Source organism: Microtus pennsylvanicus, chromosome 10 (genome assembly GCF_037038515.1).
Source record: "Microtus pennsylvanicus isolate mMicPen1 chromosome 10, mMicPen1.hap1, whole genome shotgun sequence".
Taxonomy (NCBI): domain Eukaryota; kingdom Metazoa; phylum Chordata; class Mammalia; order Rodentia; family Cricetidae; genus Microtus; species Microtus pennsylvanicus.
This window is the reverse complement of record NC_134588.1, coordinates 30,784,514-30,803,798: the sequence shown is the minus strand read 5'-3', so window position 1 is coordinate 30,803,798 and position 19,285 is coordinate 30,784,514. Positions and strand designations below refer to the sequence as shown.

The 19,285-nt window shown below is 48.2% G+C and overlaps 1 protein-coding gene across 7 annotated transcripts in view; it reads left to right on the top strand.

Annotated features, from left to right (window-relative positions):
• The first annotated feature begins 339 nt into the window (after positions 1-339).
• Positions 340-19,285, top strand: part of Nav1 (neuron navigator 1) — a 253,222-nt gene continuing 234,276 nt past the window's right edge. For all 7 annotated transcript variants that reach the window (XM_075988067.1, XM_075988064.1, XM_075988062.1 and 4 more), the window contains exon 1: positions 340-541. The gene's annotated coding sequence lies outside the window, so the exon portion shown is untranslated. The remainder of the gene's footprint in view (positions 542-19,285) is intronic.

Sequence of the window (19,285 nt, the reverse complement as noted above, 5' to 3'; positions counted from 1 at the left end):
TTCTGCGGCCGGCCGGCTGGGAAGGCGGGGCGGGAAGGCTAACGCAGGAAAGGGTTACGGGAATAGCTTTCCAATGACAAAGTCTGGAAGGGACCCATGCCTCCGCCCCTCTGCGGGTTAAGCTGGCATAGTGCAGGGGAGGAAAGCGTGGGCGATCCGCAGCAGGGCCTCCCCTTCCACCCACCCCCAGCCGCGGGCACTCCCAGCTCGGCACTCCAAGCTGGGCCCTCCGCCGAGGCAGCCGGCGTGTGCCTAGGGCAGCGGGTCACTAGGCTCCGCCCCCGGCCGCCCGGCCCGTGGGACGGCACTTTGTTCAGGATGCCGCCTCCTTCTCGTCGCGGAGCGGGAGCCCGCGGCCGCCTTAGTGAGAGGCTGGAGGCCGGAGTGCGCAGTGCCGGCTGAGACTCGCCCGTGGACCCTGGGAAGCTCCGGGAAACTTTCTGAACGCAAGGAAAGGGCGTCCAGTACTGCGCTGCTCGGGCTATGCGCGACTCTGCTCGGCGGCGGCGCGGACTCAGAACCCCGGACCAGAGGCGCTCCGGTGAGTTACTCGCACCGGGCTGGAGCGGCGAAGGGGCTGAGCTCTGCTCTTAGCCGGGCTGGAGTCAGCCCGAGGGAGGAGAGTCTGGTGCCCGAGGGAGGATGCGGGCTGGCGCAGGAGAAGCACTGGATAACAACCGTGATACTAGCGGCTTCGAGGGAGTGCCTAGACGCCCCTGTTAGACTTTGCGTCTGTCCTGGGGTTGACAATGTGATGAATTAACCCCAACCCATTGAGCTTCAGTTTCCCTTCCTAAGAAATACCTGTCATTTAAAGTGCGCTGAGTTCCTGCATTAAACGCTGCTCGCTCTCGCTCTCTCTCTCTCTCTCTCTCTCTCTCTCTCTCTCTCTCACACACACACACACACACACACACACACACACACACACACACAGAGAGAGAGAGAGAGAGAGAGAGAGAGAGAGAGAGAGAGAGAGAGAGAGAGAGAGAGTCAGACGACACCCCGCTCCCCCAAGCAGTAGTAACGTTTCGAACATCCCGGGAGAAGCTAAAGGAACAACTGGGGCAGGTGACCCGACCGGTCTGTTCCAGAAAATTGCACTGCCCGCCACCTCTACCATCCCCCTGCACTGGGATGTGCGCTGAGAAGCGCCCTCTTCAAGGCTGTTTCTTCTGGCGCCTGCCCAGGACGTCTGGGAGCCTTGAGAGCATCCCGGGGGCGGGGCGGGGGGGGGGAAGAAGAGAGAAGCAGGGAAAATGTGAGGGAGCCGCTCACCTGAGGGTGCGGGTGCGGTGCCTGGATATTTGTGGTTCCTTTTAATCTTCAGAGTCGACCCAAACTGACCATAGGACTGAGAGCCGGCCAAATCTGCAGATGGCATAAAGGGAAGGAAGGAACTGGGGCGGACCTGAGTGGTGAGTGGCTCGGGCAATGCGCTAGAGTAATGTCCACCCAGCAAAGAGGGTTCCTTGTCCCCCAGAGCTGAACACAGGAAAATCAGCTGGTGAGTCAATGGGACTTTGTTAGGACTGTCCGAGAGCGCAGCTGGCGCCTGCTTAAGGGAAGTGCTGGATCCCCCCCCCCCCCTTGATAACACGCTGTTTATCTGGCTTCCTGTTTCAGCCATTGGGATACCATTGGCTGGTTCAAATTCAATGCTGAGAAGCCTGTGGCCAGTTCACCCAGCAAAGGCTGTGGACTTATACAGACTTTTGCACTGTGAGCTAGCTCTAATTCCCTGGACTTAAGGTACCCCTAAGAACTCACTTGAGATGAGGCAGGAGGACTTCAACACAGACGGTCACTCCAGACACTCCAGAGATCTTGGCTCCCTTCAGGCCCAAAGACACGTGTTCCTCCATCTGGCTGGTGGATTGTTTTCACAATGCTCTGAGTTTTTGGTTGGTGCATTTTTTTAATTTATTATTATTATTGTTGTTGTTGTTGTTATTTTACCTGTGAAGGGAATGGTAGCAATATGGATCTCTTCTGAAGTGAGCTTTACACTGGTGCAGGTTTCTGGATGAAGTTCTCAGGCAGCTTGTAGTTTCTGTCTAACTGAATATGGACTTGGAATGGGAGAACAAACACTTCTTCACCTGCCTTGCTGTGGTACAAATGCTTACAAAGTTGATGCTGGAAGACAGAGAAGGCTGGAGGAATAAACACATTTTTCAGGCCTCCAGGGGCCTTTACCTGAGGTTGCCAGGTGAGGGGGCGTTGCTAATCCTAGTTCCTTCAGCGGGTTTGTCTACATCCCCCGAGGCTAGTCTTAGATTTTGCTTTGGATTTTAGGCCCGTGAAAATCTTCACATAGGCCTTCCTCCCCTGTCACTCAATTTGACCACTTACAACACAAATAAATATTTGCCAGCTTAATAAAATTGGAGGAAAAAATCTTAATTTCACCCAGATCCTGCCCTCCATCCCACTCAAATGGCAGGCTCTCTGTCCTTTAGAGGTTGTTTGATTTACCCTCCTCCCAAAACCTTTGTACATAATAGTCTGGGTTTTGGAATCTGGTGTCCCTGGTGAGCCTTGGCCTGAGGAAATCGAAAGCCATTTGCCCTTCCCTTGTCTAATCTGTCTCCTACCCCAGCTTCACATGAACAGTTCCCCATTGCCAGGACTCAAGCATGCTGAGCAAGTGCACGCAGCTCAGCAACAACCCAGCCTTCAACTCAGCTACATCCCAGCCATCAACTCAGCTTTGGCCCAGGAGGAAAGAGTTCCAGAAAGTATCAAAGTGTCCAGTGCATCTTTCCAAATTTGTTCATCTTTCATCCTTCCTTTTTTAATTGATGTCATTCCCCCTTCTTTTAAAGCACTTTTGAATTCTTTACAGGATTTATAATAGGCTGACATTTAAAGTTAAGAGAATCTCTGTGTCTCTCAGCCCAGCCCCTGATCGCTTCCCTTCAGACCAGAATTCAGGCCTCCTGAAGGAAGACCCGCGGGGTCTGGCTTCACAGTTGTGGTGCTGCAGAGTCGTCCAGAGCAGCCGTCCAGAGCTCCTTCTTGTTAGTAAAATCACCTCCTTTCTGTAGATTCCATCCACAGATCTCAGCCCAGTCCTGAGCTGTTAGCAGGAGAGAGGAGCAGAAACACAGTGAGGGGGAAGAAGGGCTGTCTCTGCGATGGAACCAGCCAGCAGCTCTTATTCTATGGGACACTGAGATCTAAGAAGTGTGGCAATACTTGGCAAACACTTCATCTTGCTGGCCCTTAGTCTGTCTCACAGACAGACACGCACACACAAATAATTAAAAACATTTTTAATTCCCCTTTTTTATTTTCTTAGTTCCTTTTTTATTAAGAAAAGGGGCACGTGTACACACACACACACAAACATAACCAACTTTTTAAGTGGAAACACTCTCCTCCTTGAACAGTCCCTTGAACCTAATCTCCTAGGGAGGCTGACTCAGGCTTAGTTTCCTCCAAGGGGTCTGGATTTTGCTTCCCAGCTTCCTGTGACTCGTGAGACATGATGGGAGGCAGGATGACTGTGGCCCCGACCACTAGGAATGGCTCATGGATCTGGTTCAGCTTCTATTGCATGTCCTGTGAAGTCCCCACTACCCTCATCAAATCTATTTGCTCTACTTAATTTTAATATGAGATGAGCTAATATGCATGAAAGATTAGAAGCACTGATGCATGTGCCTCACCAAGGACTGTTAATAACAAGATGTTTCCACTTCAAAGGACGGCGAGACTGTTCCAGGCCTCTGATGCTCTGGAAGCTGTCCTTGCTGGATTTGTTTCTTATTCCCTGTTTGGATTGTTCATTACTGGTTAATTGTGTGCTGATCTTATTCATGCTGAATTTGCCTAGGATTGGTTTTGTGTATGAACTTGGGGTTTTCTGTATCTAGGACCACATCCCCTGTGAGATAGTTTGGTTTTACATTTTCCATTGTGATTTAGGTAGGTTTTTTTTTCTCCCTAGTCCAGTTTGTTGGGCTGTACCTTTCAATACATTGCCGCGTAGTCGTAGTGAGAGTAGGTGCCCTTCTCTTGTTCTCCATCTTGGGAAAGAGTCTTTGTGTCTTTTACCATCAGAGATGATGTGAGCTGTGGCTTTACCGTATTTTCACTTTATCATCTGGCGAGAATTCGCTGCTATTTATAGTCTCTAATTTTTTATTGTGAAAGGATGTTGGATTATATCAAATGTTCTTTTCTGCATAATTTGAAAGAACCACATGACTTGTTTTCTTCCTTCATTTTGTTAATGTGGTGTACTTCAATATTCTTCTTCACTGAGCCACCCTGCATTCCTGGGATAAATCACTCTGGAAGTTTCCTTTTTCTTTTTCAATAATCTGTAATTTTCTGTCATCAAACCAATGGCATAAGACTGTACCTCGAGTTGGATGGAATGGGTACCATTTATATTTTCCTTTATCGCTGTGCTTGAAACATTAAAAATCTTTTTTATCTTGGCAAAATAGACATAACATAAAATAAACCCATTTAATAACTTTTTTTCTCCTTTGAGACAGGGTCTCTCTATATAACCCAGGCTATCCTAGAACTCTCTGTGTAGACCAGGCTGGCCTCAAACTCACAAAGATCCGCCTATCTCTGCCTCCCGAATGCTGGGACTAGACATGGCTTAACAACCTTTTTAAAAGACAGAGTATTACTGTGTAATACAAACTGTGTAATTCCAGATATGAATCCTCCTGCCTCAACCTCCCAAGTGCTGGAGATTACAAGTGCGTGCCACCATACCCAACCTTTTTAACCACTCGTCAGTGTACAGTTTAGTAGAATTAGATGATTCGTATTGTTTTGTAATTACCACCACTAGCTATCTCTAAAGCTTTTCAATCCTCCTAAACTAAAAGCTACCTACCAAAGATTAACTCCCAATAAGCTGCACATGGTGGCACAGGCTTTAACCTCAGTACTTAGAAGGCTGATGCAGAAGAAAATGGAGTTTGAGTCCTGTCAGGACTGTATAGCAAGCCCTTGTCTCAAAAATTCCACAGGCAAATAAATAAATAAAACCAAATAATGAATAAAGCCTTCTTTCCCCCTCCTCCCATCTTCTGGCAACCAAATTGTGACATTTTTGTTTGTTTGAGACAGTAAAGCCCTGGCTGTCCTGAAACTTACTCTATAGACCAGGCTGGCCTTGAACTCACAGAGATCCGCCTGCCTCTGCCTCCTGATTGCTGGGATTAAAAGCATGTGCCCCCATTGCCCGGCTTGTGAGCACTATTTACTGACCAGGGAAGTAAGCACTTTAAGTATTACAGGGTTAAGGTGTCCTTGGTTCTCATCTTCCAGTCTTCCAAAATGTCCCTCGTGTCCGGCTGGACACGACTGCTTCAGATTAGACACGCACTGATGATGTGTGGCCATTCCGGAGTCCAGTGTGACCTCCCTTCCTCTGGCTATAATTCTCCATCTTACTTTTCTTTTCTCTTCAACCAGTGACCTTTTAAACATTACTGACTTCTGGACCCATCCCCAGAGACTTAGTTTCAATTAGTTCGGAATATGGTTTTAGTACCTGTCATTTAAAAAAAATCTCCCCTGTTAATTCCCATGCTGTGTGAGGGTCAACTCTACAACTGGCTGAGCCGATTTACTGGCTGCAACCTTTGGTCACAGCTTCCAGTGACGCAGTCCCCTCCCATCCGGCCAACAGTACTGACCCACTTTTCCTCCCTTTACTAATTTTAAAACCTATGTACAAGCAGAGTAAACGGAAACTTCTATAGAATAAAAACTTTCAAAGCCGAAAAGAACGTTAATTACGTTAGCCTCACCCCACATAAAATCTCCCTTCCAGTGCTCATCCAGCGACATCTCTGTTACTAGGGGACACCTAACAACACCGCTGTAATCAACTTATTTTCTATTTTGACAGTTCTGCTTTCAGAGTTCCTCTTTGTATTAATCTGTTTTGGTTATAGCCTACACCCCTTGGTGGAAAACACCAAAATGTATTGGGTGTGGGATATTTTGATTAAGCCAGGCAAGATGAGTGTAATTGCCTGCAAATGCCACCTTTATTTGAAAACAGCTATTTGTGCCCCTGTCCTCCTTCCTGCCTCCTTGGTCTCCCAGCCCTTCACATCATCACCTGATGTCTTAGTAGGGATGTTTAGAGAAGACATATGATGTGTCTTCTCTGAGCCAGCCTGAGAGTCGCAGTTCATATCTTGACTTCATGTGCAAAGTCTAGCATATATGAACATCCAGCAAATATTAACCACTAAAAGTTACAGCCTCCACATGGTACCATTAATTTCATCTTCTTAGGCACTCCATTTCTTCTCCATAAAAAGCGGAATGAAAATACCTAACTCTCAAAATGGCAAGTGTGTGGGAAATAGTGATTGCATGAATCGAGTCCATGAAAGACCTGACCCCGCCCCAGGGATGCTAAAGGTGTGTGCTCAGTAAATGCCAGACTCCTCCTCTTCTAAGCTACAGAGTTCATGTCTGCTTGTGTCCAGAGAAGCAGCAATTCATTTATGAGCTTCCTGTGCAGGTGACCTGAGGGCTCTTCACCCAGGACAAAGCAGGATTTACCCCTCCCCCATGGAGACTGGAAACCTGAGAATTGGGCTGCCTAAGAAGGGATAAAAGAGGGCATAAAGCGACAAAAGTCTTACCGTATCTTTGGCTCATTTTATTTTGGTGTTTTCTCATTTGGGGGAGTCGACTTCAAGCATAGTACAGACCGGGTCTTCAATAAATTATTGCTAGACTCTATTCCCCGTGCCTGTTTCCCCAGCTCATTGGTGCAGATAATTAAGTTGACTGGAAAGGAGTAACAGGGTTCCTGGTAGTGCCAAGGCGCCAACTGTTCTCTTCTTGCTTGCCTTGAACAAAGGCAAGACAGCTGATGAGACACACATGGAGGAGGCCCAGCCAGGACCGTAGCTGGGCAACTGTCTCCCGTGTCTTCTTGGGTGGTTCTCTGAAGTCACCTGGCTTTCCTTCCCCAAAACTTTAGAGGGGCTTGATTGTGTGGGAGACCTGGGTGCTCCCATGGGCTGCCCATTGCCCCCCCCCAGACCACCAAGCCCTGCATAATCTCCTGGGCACCGTGAGCTTTAAGAGGTTAGCCATGATGTTCGCTCCTGTCCTCAGGGTGCCAGGGAAGGGGACTGGGAAACAATTGATGTGCTCTTCCATACTAGTTTCCCCAACAAGGTTTCCTTTAGAGAGCTGTCAAACCAGGAGAGCAGGAAGTGCACTGAACATCCAATCGCTATTCTGATGTTTGCTACCTGTACTCTCTTGCTTTTATATAAGCAAGAATGAGGAACCTCTTAGAGACTATATTTGTGGGGGGCAGACTACATATATAATATATAGACAATATATATACACATATGTAGAGAGCAGTGTAACAAATGTCAACAGTAAATCTAGATACTTCTGTTTAAGAATATATACGGAGCCATTTGGAAATAATTTTTGACATCACGACACTCAACCCCTAATACTTAGCTATGTTTCCTAAGAACATTCTCTTACATATCCACTGAATCACATTCAGTAAAACTGGCTCTCACAGAACTAGTTAATATATGGGCCACACACAAATTCCTAGACTCTTCTCCCTGGCTGCTGTATTGAGGTCTGAATTGAAGTTTTTTCTTCTGGAAGGAGTGCCGGGTTCTTTTCAATTGGGTTCATGATATCCTGGATGAAGAGTACTCTCTATCTATCTATCTATCTATCTATCTATCTATCTATCTATCTGTCTATGCTGAGGTAGTTTTTTTGCTATATAGCCTAGGGTGGCCTCGACTTCATGAACTCATGTGATCCTCCCACTTAGGTCGCTTGAGTAGCTGAGACTATAGTTATGGTGAGCTGAGAAATGTCTTAATTTACTTTTGGTGGTGAGCCTAGTCTTTAACGGCTGAGCCATCCCTCCAGCCCTGAGATGTTTTAATTTATAGCACTCAATTCAATCTTTACAGTCACTAAGCGAGACAGTTGCTACTGTTCATTCCATCTTACTGCTAAGGGAATCACAATGCGGAGTCACCTAGGCTGCCTAAAGAGTATGAGCCATTGTCATCATTCATGCTGCGTGCCAGGCAAGGACAGTGGCTGTATGAAAGGCCGGCTGGCATTCCTCTCCCCCAGGTCTGATGGGATGCTTGGTCACACTGGGTGGGCTTTAGTGTAAATGCCATCATTCTCTTTGACTGGGAATGACAGACACTGTCTAACAGTGGCACAACATGGACTAGAATGATTTGTTTATCAGGAAGTAACCAGTCGAAGAGCTAATGGCAGAAAACATCATAGGTAGTAGGGCAGGGTTAGGAGGAGGCAGGACAGGAAGCTATTGCTTGCTGTTGAGAAGCACGTCCTGATGGGAATCTCCCATCATAGTTGGGACAACAGCATGCTGTGGATGCATCTCTGATTTCAAAGCTCAGAAAAGAGAGAGGGAAACAGGCTTGGACTTGAGACACTTCCCTGCAATACTGAGCTGGGCCAGAGGGGGCACTCTGCAGCTCTAGGACAAATACTCAGGAAGTGCATACCCAACATAGCATACCCAACAGGATACTCTCAACACCCCACAGCCCACCTAATGTGATGGGTTTCATGTAAAATACTTGAAGTATTTATTCTTTCAAAAATATCTAAATACCATCATTTCATTTATTAGTTGTTTAAACTGTGGAATATGTTTTGTTTTGTTAGTAACCCTGAACATAAGCAAAAATTGGGAAGTGAGAAATTTTTTGCTTAAGGTTGTTTTAAAATATACTTTTTATAAAAACTAAATTTAAATATGGATGCAGTTGACATATGTGCCATTTTACAAATGTTTAATGAGATCTTAATTAATGCCAATTTTACAATTTAATTTTGTAATCTGGAACACGTAGCATTTTCTTCTGTATCTGCATAGCTCCTTGGCTCTGGGTTTCTATTCTGGGAGTGAGGGAAGGAGAGTTACCGGTGTGGGCCCTGACAGTGTCTTTGGGTGAGTGCTGAGACTCACACACTCTGGGTCCAGGCCTAGGCTGGGTGGAGCTCAGCTGCATGGCAGTCATCCTGAGATGGCCTTTCTTGAGCCTTCACTGTCCCTAACACTGCTCCTCCTCAGGATTTCACTGTTCTCGCTAATATGTGATCCAAGGCGGATGACCTCCTGCCCCACAGCTCACTCACTCCTTCATGGAGCCCTATGAACCGGCAGGACAAGTATCCCTTTTCTATAGACGGTGAAAACCGGACCCAGAGATGGGGCTGTGTACTATAGATGCGAGCAGTGTCCTCATCCGCCCACGGGGCCTCAAACATTGCATCTGTTAGTAAACAAATGCAGAACACACGAAGCTTTTAGTAGTAATTTTGCTATAGCATTCATTTTGAAGATCTTTAAGACTCATCTCTTGTTACTGTTTTTATTAGCGCTAGAGACTGACCCCAGTGCATCAGGTGTGCTAATTATATGCTCTATCAGTGACGCACACTTCCAGCCCCAAAGTTGTTTAAGCTGAATATAGTGGTTCAGCTCTGTGACCTCAGCACTCAGGAAGCTGAGACAAAGATTGCCTCAAGCTTGAGGCCAACCTGGACTACACAGAGAGTACCAAACCCTGTCTCAAAACATACACCACACATGCCACACACACATCTGCACACATGTGCACACAGCAACACATACATACCATACACATGTCTGCATACATGTGCACACACATACACACTGAATGTATATGCACACAGAACACACATGCACACGCGTGCACACAGCACACACATAAACACACAACACACACTGCATGTTTATGCACACAGAACACACATGCACACATGTGCACACAGCATACAATACATACCACACACGCGCCTGCATACATGTACACACATACACCACACACACACCTGAACACATGTGCACACACATACACACTGCATGTTTATGCACACAGAACACACATGCACACACATACACCCGCACATACATGCACACAGCACACACATACACACAGTACACATATACACACCTGCACACATGTGCACACAGCACACACATACATACCACATACATGTCTGCATACACGTACACAGATACACCACACACACCTGAACACATGTGCACACACATACACACTGCATGTATATGCACACAGAACACACATGCACATGCGTGCACACAGCACACACATACATACCACACATATGCACACACACCATACACGCATGTATGTGCACACAGAACATACACACCGCACACCTGTACACATGTGCTGTGCACACACCAATACCACATGCACACACCTGTCTGAAAACAGACACACACACACAATCATATTGCCAACTTATTCTTCCTGCTCACTTGTTACTCAGGAAGTAGGGGGGAAAATCACAACAGAAAATGAACGTGTTTTGGATGTTTTCTCATTTCTCATCAGAAATGAGAATAACTGTTTTATATATAGTTAGACCTATGTCATATTGACAACTCATTAAAGTCTCTTTGTTAAAGATTTAGCTAGTATGGAGCTAATAAATGGGCCACTCCCATTTTACACATCCATGCAATCCGGCCTTGCTGTCACTCATTACCAGAATGCCATCACAGGCACACCACATGGCACCTCTGAGTCATTCTCCCACTTCCTCTGGCCAGTAGAGGAATGGGAAGTAGATGAGAAGGGCTGCCCCTGAGCTGCCTGCAGAGACTGTGACCTCCCTGCACCCACAGGCAAGCCTAGACAAAGGCCGCTGTGTTTGGGGCGGTGGGATGGGGATGGCCGAGATCAGTGAGAGGCTGCTGAAGCCAAGCAGGCCTGAGACTGTGGAAGTAGCCACTGCCATCACACAGTAGGGGCTCAGGAAACACTTACAGATCAAAGGCACCTGTAAACTCTACTGCGGTGAGGGCCAGGCAGGAATGGCTGCCCTTCCCCTTTCCGCCCTACTCCTCTTTCACAGGAGTGCCCTGGGTCCTGACTTCCCCTGGCAGTCTTGGAGGTCATATCCTTGCTTCCTCCACCTCTCTTTCATGTTGGGCCTCTGAAATGTGATTTTAAAAGGTGGGGAGGGGTGGCACACCTTTAATCCCAGCACTCCTGAGACAGAAGCAGGTGGATCTCTGTGAACTTGAGGCTAGCAAACAGTCTACAAATCAAATTCCAAGACAGCCAGACCTGTCCCATCTCAAACACCCCACCCACCCACACACCAAAAAAAAGCACATGCCTGTCTTGGGTTCCTGTAACTTCCCTGCAGACAGGGATGGCATTACTTGGTCCACAGAATTCAGATGCTCTAAGCTCTGGAGACAGGACCTGGTCCTCTGGTACAAAGTGAATGAAGGCCATGACCATTGGCCCTGGTCTGCAGTTCAGGGCTTGATGTTACTCCACTTACTGACAGCCCTGCAGAAGATCTGTATCGGACAGAAAAGTGACTGAACAAACTCAGTGTTGTATCAAGCATTCAGCTCCAGCCCTGCAAACTATCCTTCTGGGAGGATTCATTACCAATAGGGTACTTACGCATCAGACAGGGCATGGGACAATGTTACCTTGTCAGAGGGATACAGTACAAGAGCATCCAATGCCAGCTCTGAGATATGTGGTCCCTCTGGGCTCACTGGGCTCTACACTGCACTGCAGGCCGAGTGTGTGTGTGTGTGTGTGTGTGTGTGTGTGTGTGTGTGTGGAATGTGGCCTGTGGTTTTGTTTAACAAGGCTGGCCTATTATCTGGCCCAGTCTGTGTTTCAAGGTATTACAAATAGCACTGGCTTCAGAAGGAGGAGTCGCAGATGTGGCTGAGGCAAAGAACACGAAGATGGGAGATTGGAAATGGTGAACCCCAGGCTGCTGAAGCAAAAGACAGATGGGACCATCTCCATAACAATAGGACATCCTGGAGCACTCAGTCTGGGTGCCTCTGGGGCAGAGGTCTGCCTTGCAAAACTAGAACGAGCCAGGCTCAGTTGGCCAAGGTTGCTGCTCTGTTTGCTTCCACCTGCCTCCTTGCAGTAAGCCTGGCCAGAGTCCTGAAGAGGCCTTGCAAGATTCATAGAGGGAAATAAATGGGATCCCCAGTTCCCTGCAGCCTTTCCAGATCCAATGCTCCCAGTTAGATTTCCACAGAAATAAGAAGGAAGGACCCTCTCTTTTCTTTGTTCTATTTTAATTTTAATCAAGATATAATTTATCAGCAGTTGGATAAATGTATGTATACATATACCCCACACCCTCATCAGACACGGAAGAGCCTCTTTTCTCTCCTACCTCTTTCATCATCAACAGCCCAGGCCCCAGCTGTGTCCCTGCTGGTTCGTAGCGCCATAAATTAGCATTGTCTGTTGATGAACTTCAACAGACTGACTAGTCATTCAACAGGAATGACTAGTGCGGTGTGTTCTAGTTTGAGTCTCACGTCTTAGCTCAACATAATTTACTTACAGGTGAAGATATGTCTTAGTTCAGCCAAGTTGTATAGATTCATCCATGTTACGCTGTGTAGGGTTTGGTTTGTGTTGCTTCTGTGACAGAGTCTCAGGCTTGCCTCAAACTCATAGCAATCCTCCTGCTTCAGCTTCCTCATGCTCAGATTGCCGACATAAGCCAGCACACTTAGTAACTCGGTTTCTTTTCATCTGTGATGTGAAAGTGCCATGGTTTCTTTACAGGGAGTCCTTTAGTTATACCACCAGGCAACTGTGATATCCAGCAAGGTTTTGAGAGTTAAGTTACACTTAACCTAGGGAGATGGGCATAGTCGTTCCACTCGGGAGGCTCAAGTCAGAAGAATCAGCAAGCCTGGGCTCTGTTATCAGTTTGGGGCCAGCGTGGGCCTGACTACTGAGACCCTGACTAGGGAGTGGGAGAAAAAAGGAAGAAAATGAAGAGTGATGCTGGTAGTCCTAGAGGTTTTCGTGGCGACTTTGTTTCTAGGCCATCCTCCATTCCCATGGTGACCTCTTCCTTCTTTCATGGTTTGCAGCCATCTTCTTGTGGTGCACATTCTTGGTGGAGGGGCCCTGTTTTCTCAATAAGACAGAGTACTGCTCGCTGGCCTGTCGAACTGGCACACCTCACCAGGCAGGAGTGTCTGTCCCTGCCCGTGATGAGCAGGACACGACCCATCCAGTGATGGGGAAGGATGGAGACCCAGACCAGGGGAGCTACACAGGGATATTGTTCCCACAGTGATTACACTGACTGTGCTCAGCGGGGAACCTCGCACTCGGTGTGGAATCTGATACACGGAGGGCATTCGATAAAGATGTGCTGATGGACTAATGGTCTGGGGGAGGGGAGCTGAGCCAACAAACCTACTGTCCCACTCCTGTTATGGAAAGTCTGAGCGCTAGTAACCCTGCTGAGAGAGGAGGGGCGGGTGGGTGAGGTCACAAAGGAAAAGCCAGCGGGGTGGAGTGGCTGTGGAGTGTGGGAGGACCACAGTGGTTGGGGAGTCAAGAGTAGAGCAGGAGCTATGTATTTAGAGGGTCACAGGACCATGTTTCATGGGGCTGGGAAGATGGATAGCTCAGCAGTTAAGAACTCTTGCTGTTCTTGCTAAGGACCTAAGTTTGTTTCCCAGCACCTGCATGGTGGCTTACAATCGCCTGTAACTCCAGTCCCAGGGGACCCAATGCCTTCTTCTGGCCTCCATGCCAGTAGGTGGTTCACATACATACATGCAGGCAAAACACTCATACATGTAAAGTAACAACTAAATATCCTTGATTTCTAAGTATTCTTAATATTCTTGACTGTTCTTCCAGAGGACCCGTGTTCGATTTCCAGAACCTACATAATATCTCACAATTGTCTGTCCAGAGGATTCAACATCGTCTTCTTGCCTTTGTGGGTACCAGGCACCAACATGGTATGCAGACACAATACCCTTACACATAAAATAAAAATAAATAAATCCTTAAAAGATATTAGTAGGGTCAGGTTCCATGAAACCCATAGTGAAGCGTCCCTTCTTGTGTCTTCTAGCCCCCAGTGTTTGCCAGTAGGCCTCCCTTGGTCTGTAGATCCATCATTCCAGCCTCCGACCCCATTACTATGTGGCCATGGTCTCCATGAGGTCCTCATATCATCTTATGACTGTGTGAGTCTATGTCCAAATCTCACTCTTGTTAGCACACAGGTCATACTGTGTGATGGACCCTCCCCTACTTCCTCATGACCTCATTTTAATCAAATACATCTGCCATGACCCCATTCTAAACAAAAACACATTCAGTCCACCTAAAGATGCCACCCCTGGGGTAATCCTTTACAGTTGTGATGTGTTAAGCAAGTGTCATAGAATTTTAGCCTGGAACATGACTGAGACTTCCTAAGGGGCTGAATTCAAATAAATATCTCTTGGTCCTCCCCACACGTAGAACCTGTGATTCCACCTCTGAGGTCTGGGATCCAAGGCACTGGGAGAGTTGTGGGGCCCCTGAAGACATGGACATCAGCAGGACACCCTGTCTGGAATTTAGGAGATAGATTCTTTGAAGCTTCTAGGCTTCGATACTCATTTGCAATCCCAGGCTTCTCCTTGTGGCCAGGATCCTGGAAAACCCCAGCCTCCTCCACCCCAACCTCTGTGCCATGGCCCCTTCCTCAGTGAGGTCCACAAGGAGAGAGTCACACTATAAATAGCACCCCACATCCAAAGGCCTTCTTCCTGTGCAGGAAGCATGGCGGACTTGTCGGGAGGAAAAAGGTGTTTCCGGAAGAGAGGCCAGGAAAGAGAAGCCAAGCGGGGGCTGCCTCACAGAGTTCCCGGGTGCTGGAGGAAAGGTGCAGTGAGGCCAGCTTAGCAGGTATATGGGAGGGTTTGGTGCCAGCTTCTAGTGCTGTCATGTGACCTGCCTGGTACCTGTCATTTAAGAACCTCATGGGAATGGTTAGCAAAAAGATCCTTATCGCGAGTGTAGGCTGGAGACTTGGGAGTTGAGGGCCAAGAGAAATATATAAGCGCTGCATTCGCTGAACATTTGCCGTTTGTCATTTTAGGATGAGGTAGGTGTTGATAACAAGCAATGGGAAGTACTTTTTCATAAGAACGGCTGGTAAGACGCCACAGATCATACCCCAGGTGTAGTAAGTAGAGCGAGGCAGCCCCCGGGGTCCTAGGACAGGAAAAATTAACACTGAAGAGCTAGGAAAGCTCCCAGGAGACGGGGTCTCCTCCTGGGCTTGTAGGAATACCATCAACGCCAGGGAAGGAAGCAGGCAGCTGCCAGGTGGGGAGGTAGGTGTGGAGAGGAGCAGGTAGGTGGTGGTCCCTAGGCACCCCCCTTCCTCCTGGCCCTCTCTCGTGTCCACCTTGAACTGTTCCTGAGAGTCTACAGAACAGTCCTTACCCCTCCATGGACCCTTGGTGGGGTCTCAGCGGCCTTTTGCCCCTCCCTGTCCAGAAGAGAGGACGTCCTCCATTGCTGTGTGAGGTGATCATACTCAAAGGCCAGCTCGTCATGAAGCCCTTGAGAAACACCTACTGCTGAGAAGAGCCAGAGGCCTGACGCAGGGTTCCGTGGCGGCAGTTATCACAGGGAAAGCTCAGGCCTGCAGGCTCATGGCGAGTGCACAGGGCCTTGGAGTCATCCGTGACCCTGCAGCTCTGCCTCCCGGCTCTCCAGCCCTCTGTGAGGCTGCCAGACCGCAGGACCCCCGAGTGACTGAGATGCAGATGGGTCACTGTGTCTGTTAGCAAGCCCCAGAGCAATCAGCCCTGGTATCAAGTTCAGATTCCTCCGCATTCCCACGGTACCAGCAGTCATGTTGAAATGTAATATGTCCACCCCCATCCTTCAAACCAGGGTGGTTTGTGATTAGAATCCAGGCAGGATCCCAGGGCCTCTGAGGAGCCTGGGCAAATTTCAGCCCTGTTTCCTGTTTTATAAAACAGTGCCTAGTGGTTTGGGAAGAAAAACAAAAGCTTGGCATATGTGTTTATCCAGTCCCCCTAGCCTATATCCCAGTGGCTGTGAGCCCAAACCCAGAAGCAGTGTTCGGATCGCATTAAGGCTTGCTTTCAGGTTATCTACCCTCCATGAGATGACCACTTACGGAGTTGTGCTGTGGCCACAGAGGCCCCTGGAGTCCACTTCAAGGAGAATGAAGGCCAGAAGTCACCTAGCCACCAATTCCACCTTCTCCCTGAACACCTTCCTGTGCTGGTAATCATCTGCCAGCAGATATCACTTCCTCTTTGCAGTTTTTGCATGAGCTCACTAAGGCCAGCTTGCTCACACCACTTACACAGGGAATAATAGGCCATTGCCCAGGAAGTCACTGGCTGCATTCCAGTCCTTTTTACTGTAATTATGGTGAGAAATGGTAGGCATGACTTTGCTTCAGTAAGAAAGAAAAGATGAAGAGAAGGAAGGAGGCACTTAGATCACTTCTGTGGCTTCTATAGATGGACAAAAGGACATCTCAGAAGCTACAGAATAACTGCTGTCCACATGTTGTGCTGTGTGATACCTGAGATGCTGTCTCTGTGCTGTGTGATACCTGAGATGCTGTCTCTGTGCTGTGTGATACCTAAGAAGCTGTCTCTGTGCTGTGCTGTGTGGTACCTGAGATGCTGTCTCTGTGCTGTGTGATACCTAAGAAGCTGTCTCTGTGCTGTGCTGTGTGGTACCTGAGATGCTGTCTCTGTTCTGTGCTGTGTGGTACCTGAGATGCTGTCTCTGTGCTGTGTGGTACCTGAGATGCTGTCTCTGTTCTGTGCTGTGTGGTACCTGAGATGCTGCCACTGTGCTGTGCTGTGCTGTGTGGTACCCGAGATGCTATCTCTGTTGTGCTGTGTGGTACTGGAGAGGGGAATGGAGCCTTGTATGAGGTACCTGAAGAGGCAGGAAGGAGGCAACATGGGCCTCCAAAAGCAAGCAAATGAAAAACAAAACTAAATGAGCACAGTAAAAGGGGTCTAGATAGATAGATAGATTAGTGGTTAGGAGTTCCTGATTCCCCCACAGAGGACCCTTGTTTGCCTCCTAGCATCCATACTAGATGGCTCAGTACTGCCTGTAACTCCAGCTCTAGGAGATGCAGCACCCTCTTCTGGCCTCCCTGGCCACTGCTGTGCATGTGGCATACACTCACACACTTACACATATGTATATACACTCACATATACACATATATAAAAATAAAAATAAAATAATAACATAAAGCCAGTGTTAGAATAAGGATGAAATAGAAGTGTGTTTCTATGCTTCTGACACTTCCTAAGTGTGTATCTGACTTTTGTGTTTGTGACTTTGTGTATACCATGTGCCCCTACTATCTCTGAACCTTTATATGTAACATGGGACTAACTCTAACCTGGTTCCCTGGGCAGCCTAGCCCACGTGCACTGAATAAGCACGAGGCTTAACACTAGCCTTGTAAATAGAGGTTATTGGCAGATGGTAGCTCATGAGTGAGACACTCGACCTTCTGAGACCCAACCTTCCTCTTTGTAAATTAGGGTTTAGTTATGGTCTCTTTGGGCCTGCTAAGAAACTGTGGCTACCCACGGCCTGGCATGAAATGGGTTCTCAGTCAGTGAATGCTTCCTGCCTTAGGGGATGCGTGCAGTCCTCTTTGGAGCAACTTTGAAGCAGGACCTCATCCTCAAGGAAGCCCATACTGTGGCTTTTGAGCCTCAGTATGGAGAGGGAGGCTTAAGCTTTTCCTCTTGCAGAGTTAGGTCTCAGACAGGAGAGTCCAGAAGAATTTTGAAAGAGATGAACATATGCGGTAGCTGGATGAGGGCTTTTACGGAAGGTGTTGCAGGAATGTGGGCGCACTGGCCTCCTCTCTCCTAGGTGGGTTTGCTTTAGAAGCTGGCAAGAACGGTACAGGGTCCACTTCTGTTGGAGTAGGGCCTAAGCCATCGGCACTAGTTTCTGGGAACGGGAGAGAGGAAATCTGCTTCATCCTTTGTCTACATGTCCTTGCATCACTCTGTGGCTACCACAAGAGGGCAGAGTTGCCCAGCACAACCCACAGGATTCCCACGCCCTCCTCTGCAGCAGCCAGCTGGCCCCTGCGTCATTTGGGCTGGGAAAAGCAGCCAGGCTTAGCCACTCAACTCTACATTAGAGGAAAGACTGGGGTGGGAGCCTTGGGTGGGGCAGCCCTGCACTCTGCGGGGAAAGCTAGGCAGGGTGAGTGAGCCTAGGACTTTAATGACCTGGAGAGCAGAGCTAAGCTGTCCTCGTCAGTGATGTGTAGGACTCTGATTCTTGCCTTGGGTCCTATCTACTACAAACTGCCCTTGTCCCCACAAAACAAACTAAGCTTCTTGCTTTCTTCTCCTGGGACTTCAGGATGCAGAGACTACTAGGTATGATGGGTAACTTTGCATAGGATAAGATGGCATTGCTTGGCAAAAGCAAAAAAATCAGTGTTTTCCAGCCTGTTTCTGGAATCTTCTTTTCTTGCGGTCGTTGGGACCCGAAGTCACAGCCAGCTTTCCCTCCTATAGCACAACCCTCTGTGTGGCCCCACTAACTAACTTATCCATTGTAGATAGACAACACCCACCCCAAATCTTCACTGGCTTAGCCTCGGACTTCCTTGGCTAATGACTGACAGGACTCCTGCATCTGGGGCAACTTGGAGAAAGCACGGGAGGAACAGGGATAAGCACAGGCGCCTAGTTCACTGCCAGAGCCTCTGTCCATAGCATGCCTGGGAAGGCAACCATTTAGTGAAATCCTGTCTCCTATTCCTTCAAATCCCAAGCTGTTTTTCCCTTAGAGAGCAAACGCTGTCTCTGTAAACCCCTATCTGTGACCATGTGGCTGTGTTTTCCTTTCCCCTCTCTGCAGACCTCTTCTTGGGAATGGGGGAGCTGCAAAGCACTTTGGGGTCTGTGGACCTGCGCCATAAACTGGGCCTCCCAGGGCTCTGATGGACAGGCCAGGCTGCTTTCTGTCCTTGGTGCTGCAAGCAGACAGTGGGCTCAGGGAGCATGAATTCCACATTCTGCAGCACCTCCTGACACGCCCAACAAGGGCTTTCCTATTTGTGTCTCCAACCATTGCTTTTTCTAGAGACCCCAAGTCATGGCTTTACCTAGAAATTGTGCTGAAGCCAAGCCGGGGCCTTTACATCCTGAGCCTTCTCTTCCCGAGACCGGCAAGCAGCCCTGTCTGGACCACAGCTTGCCCTTACCCTGCGAGGGCTCCTCTAGCAGAAAGATGAGAGCTCTTCTGGGAGTTTCCTCTTGTCTGTACATGGACAGAGTTAGCGCACCATCTGGTTGCAGTGGAATATGGGCAGGGTGGCTGTCCCAGATGTAGCG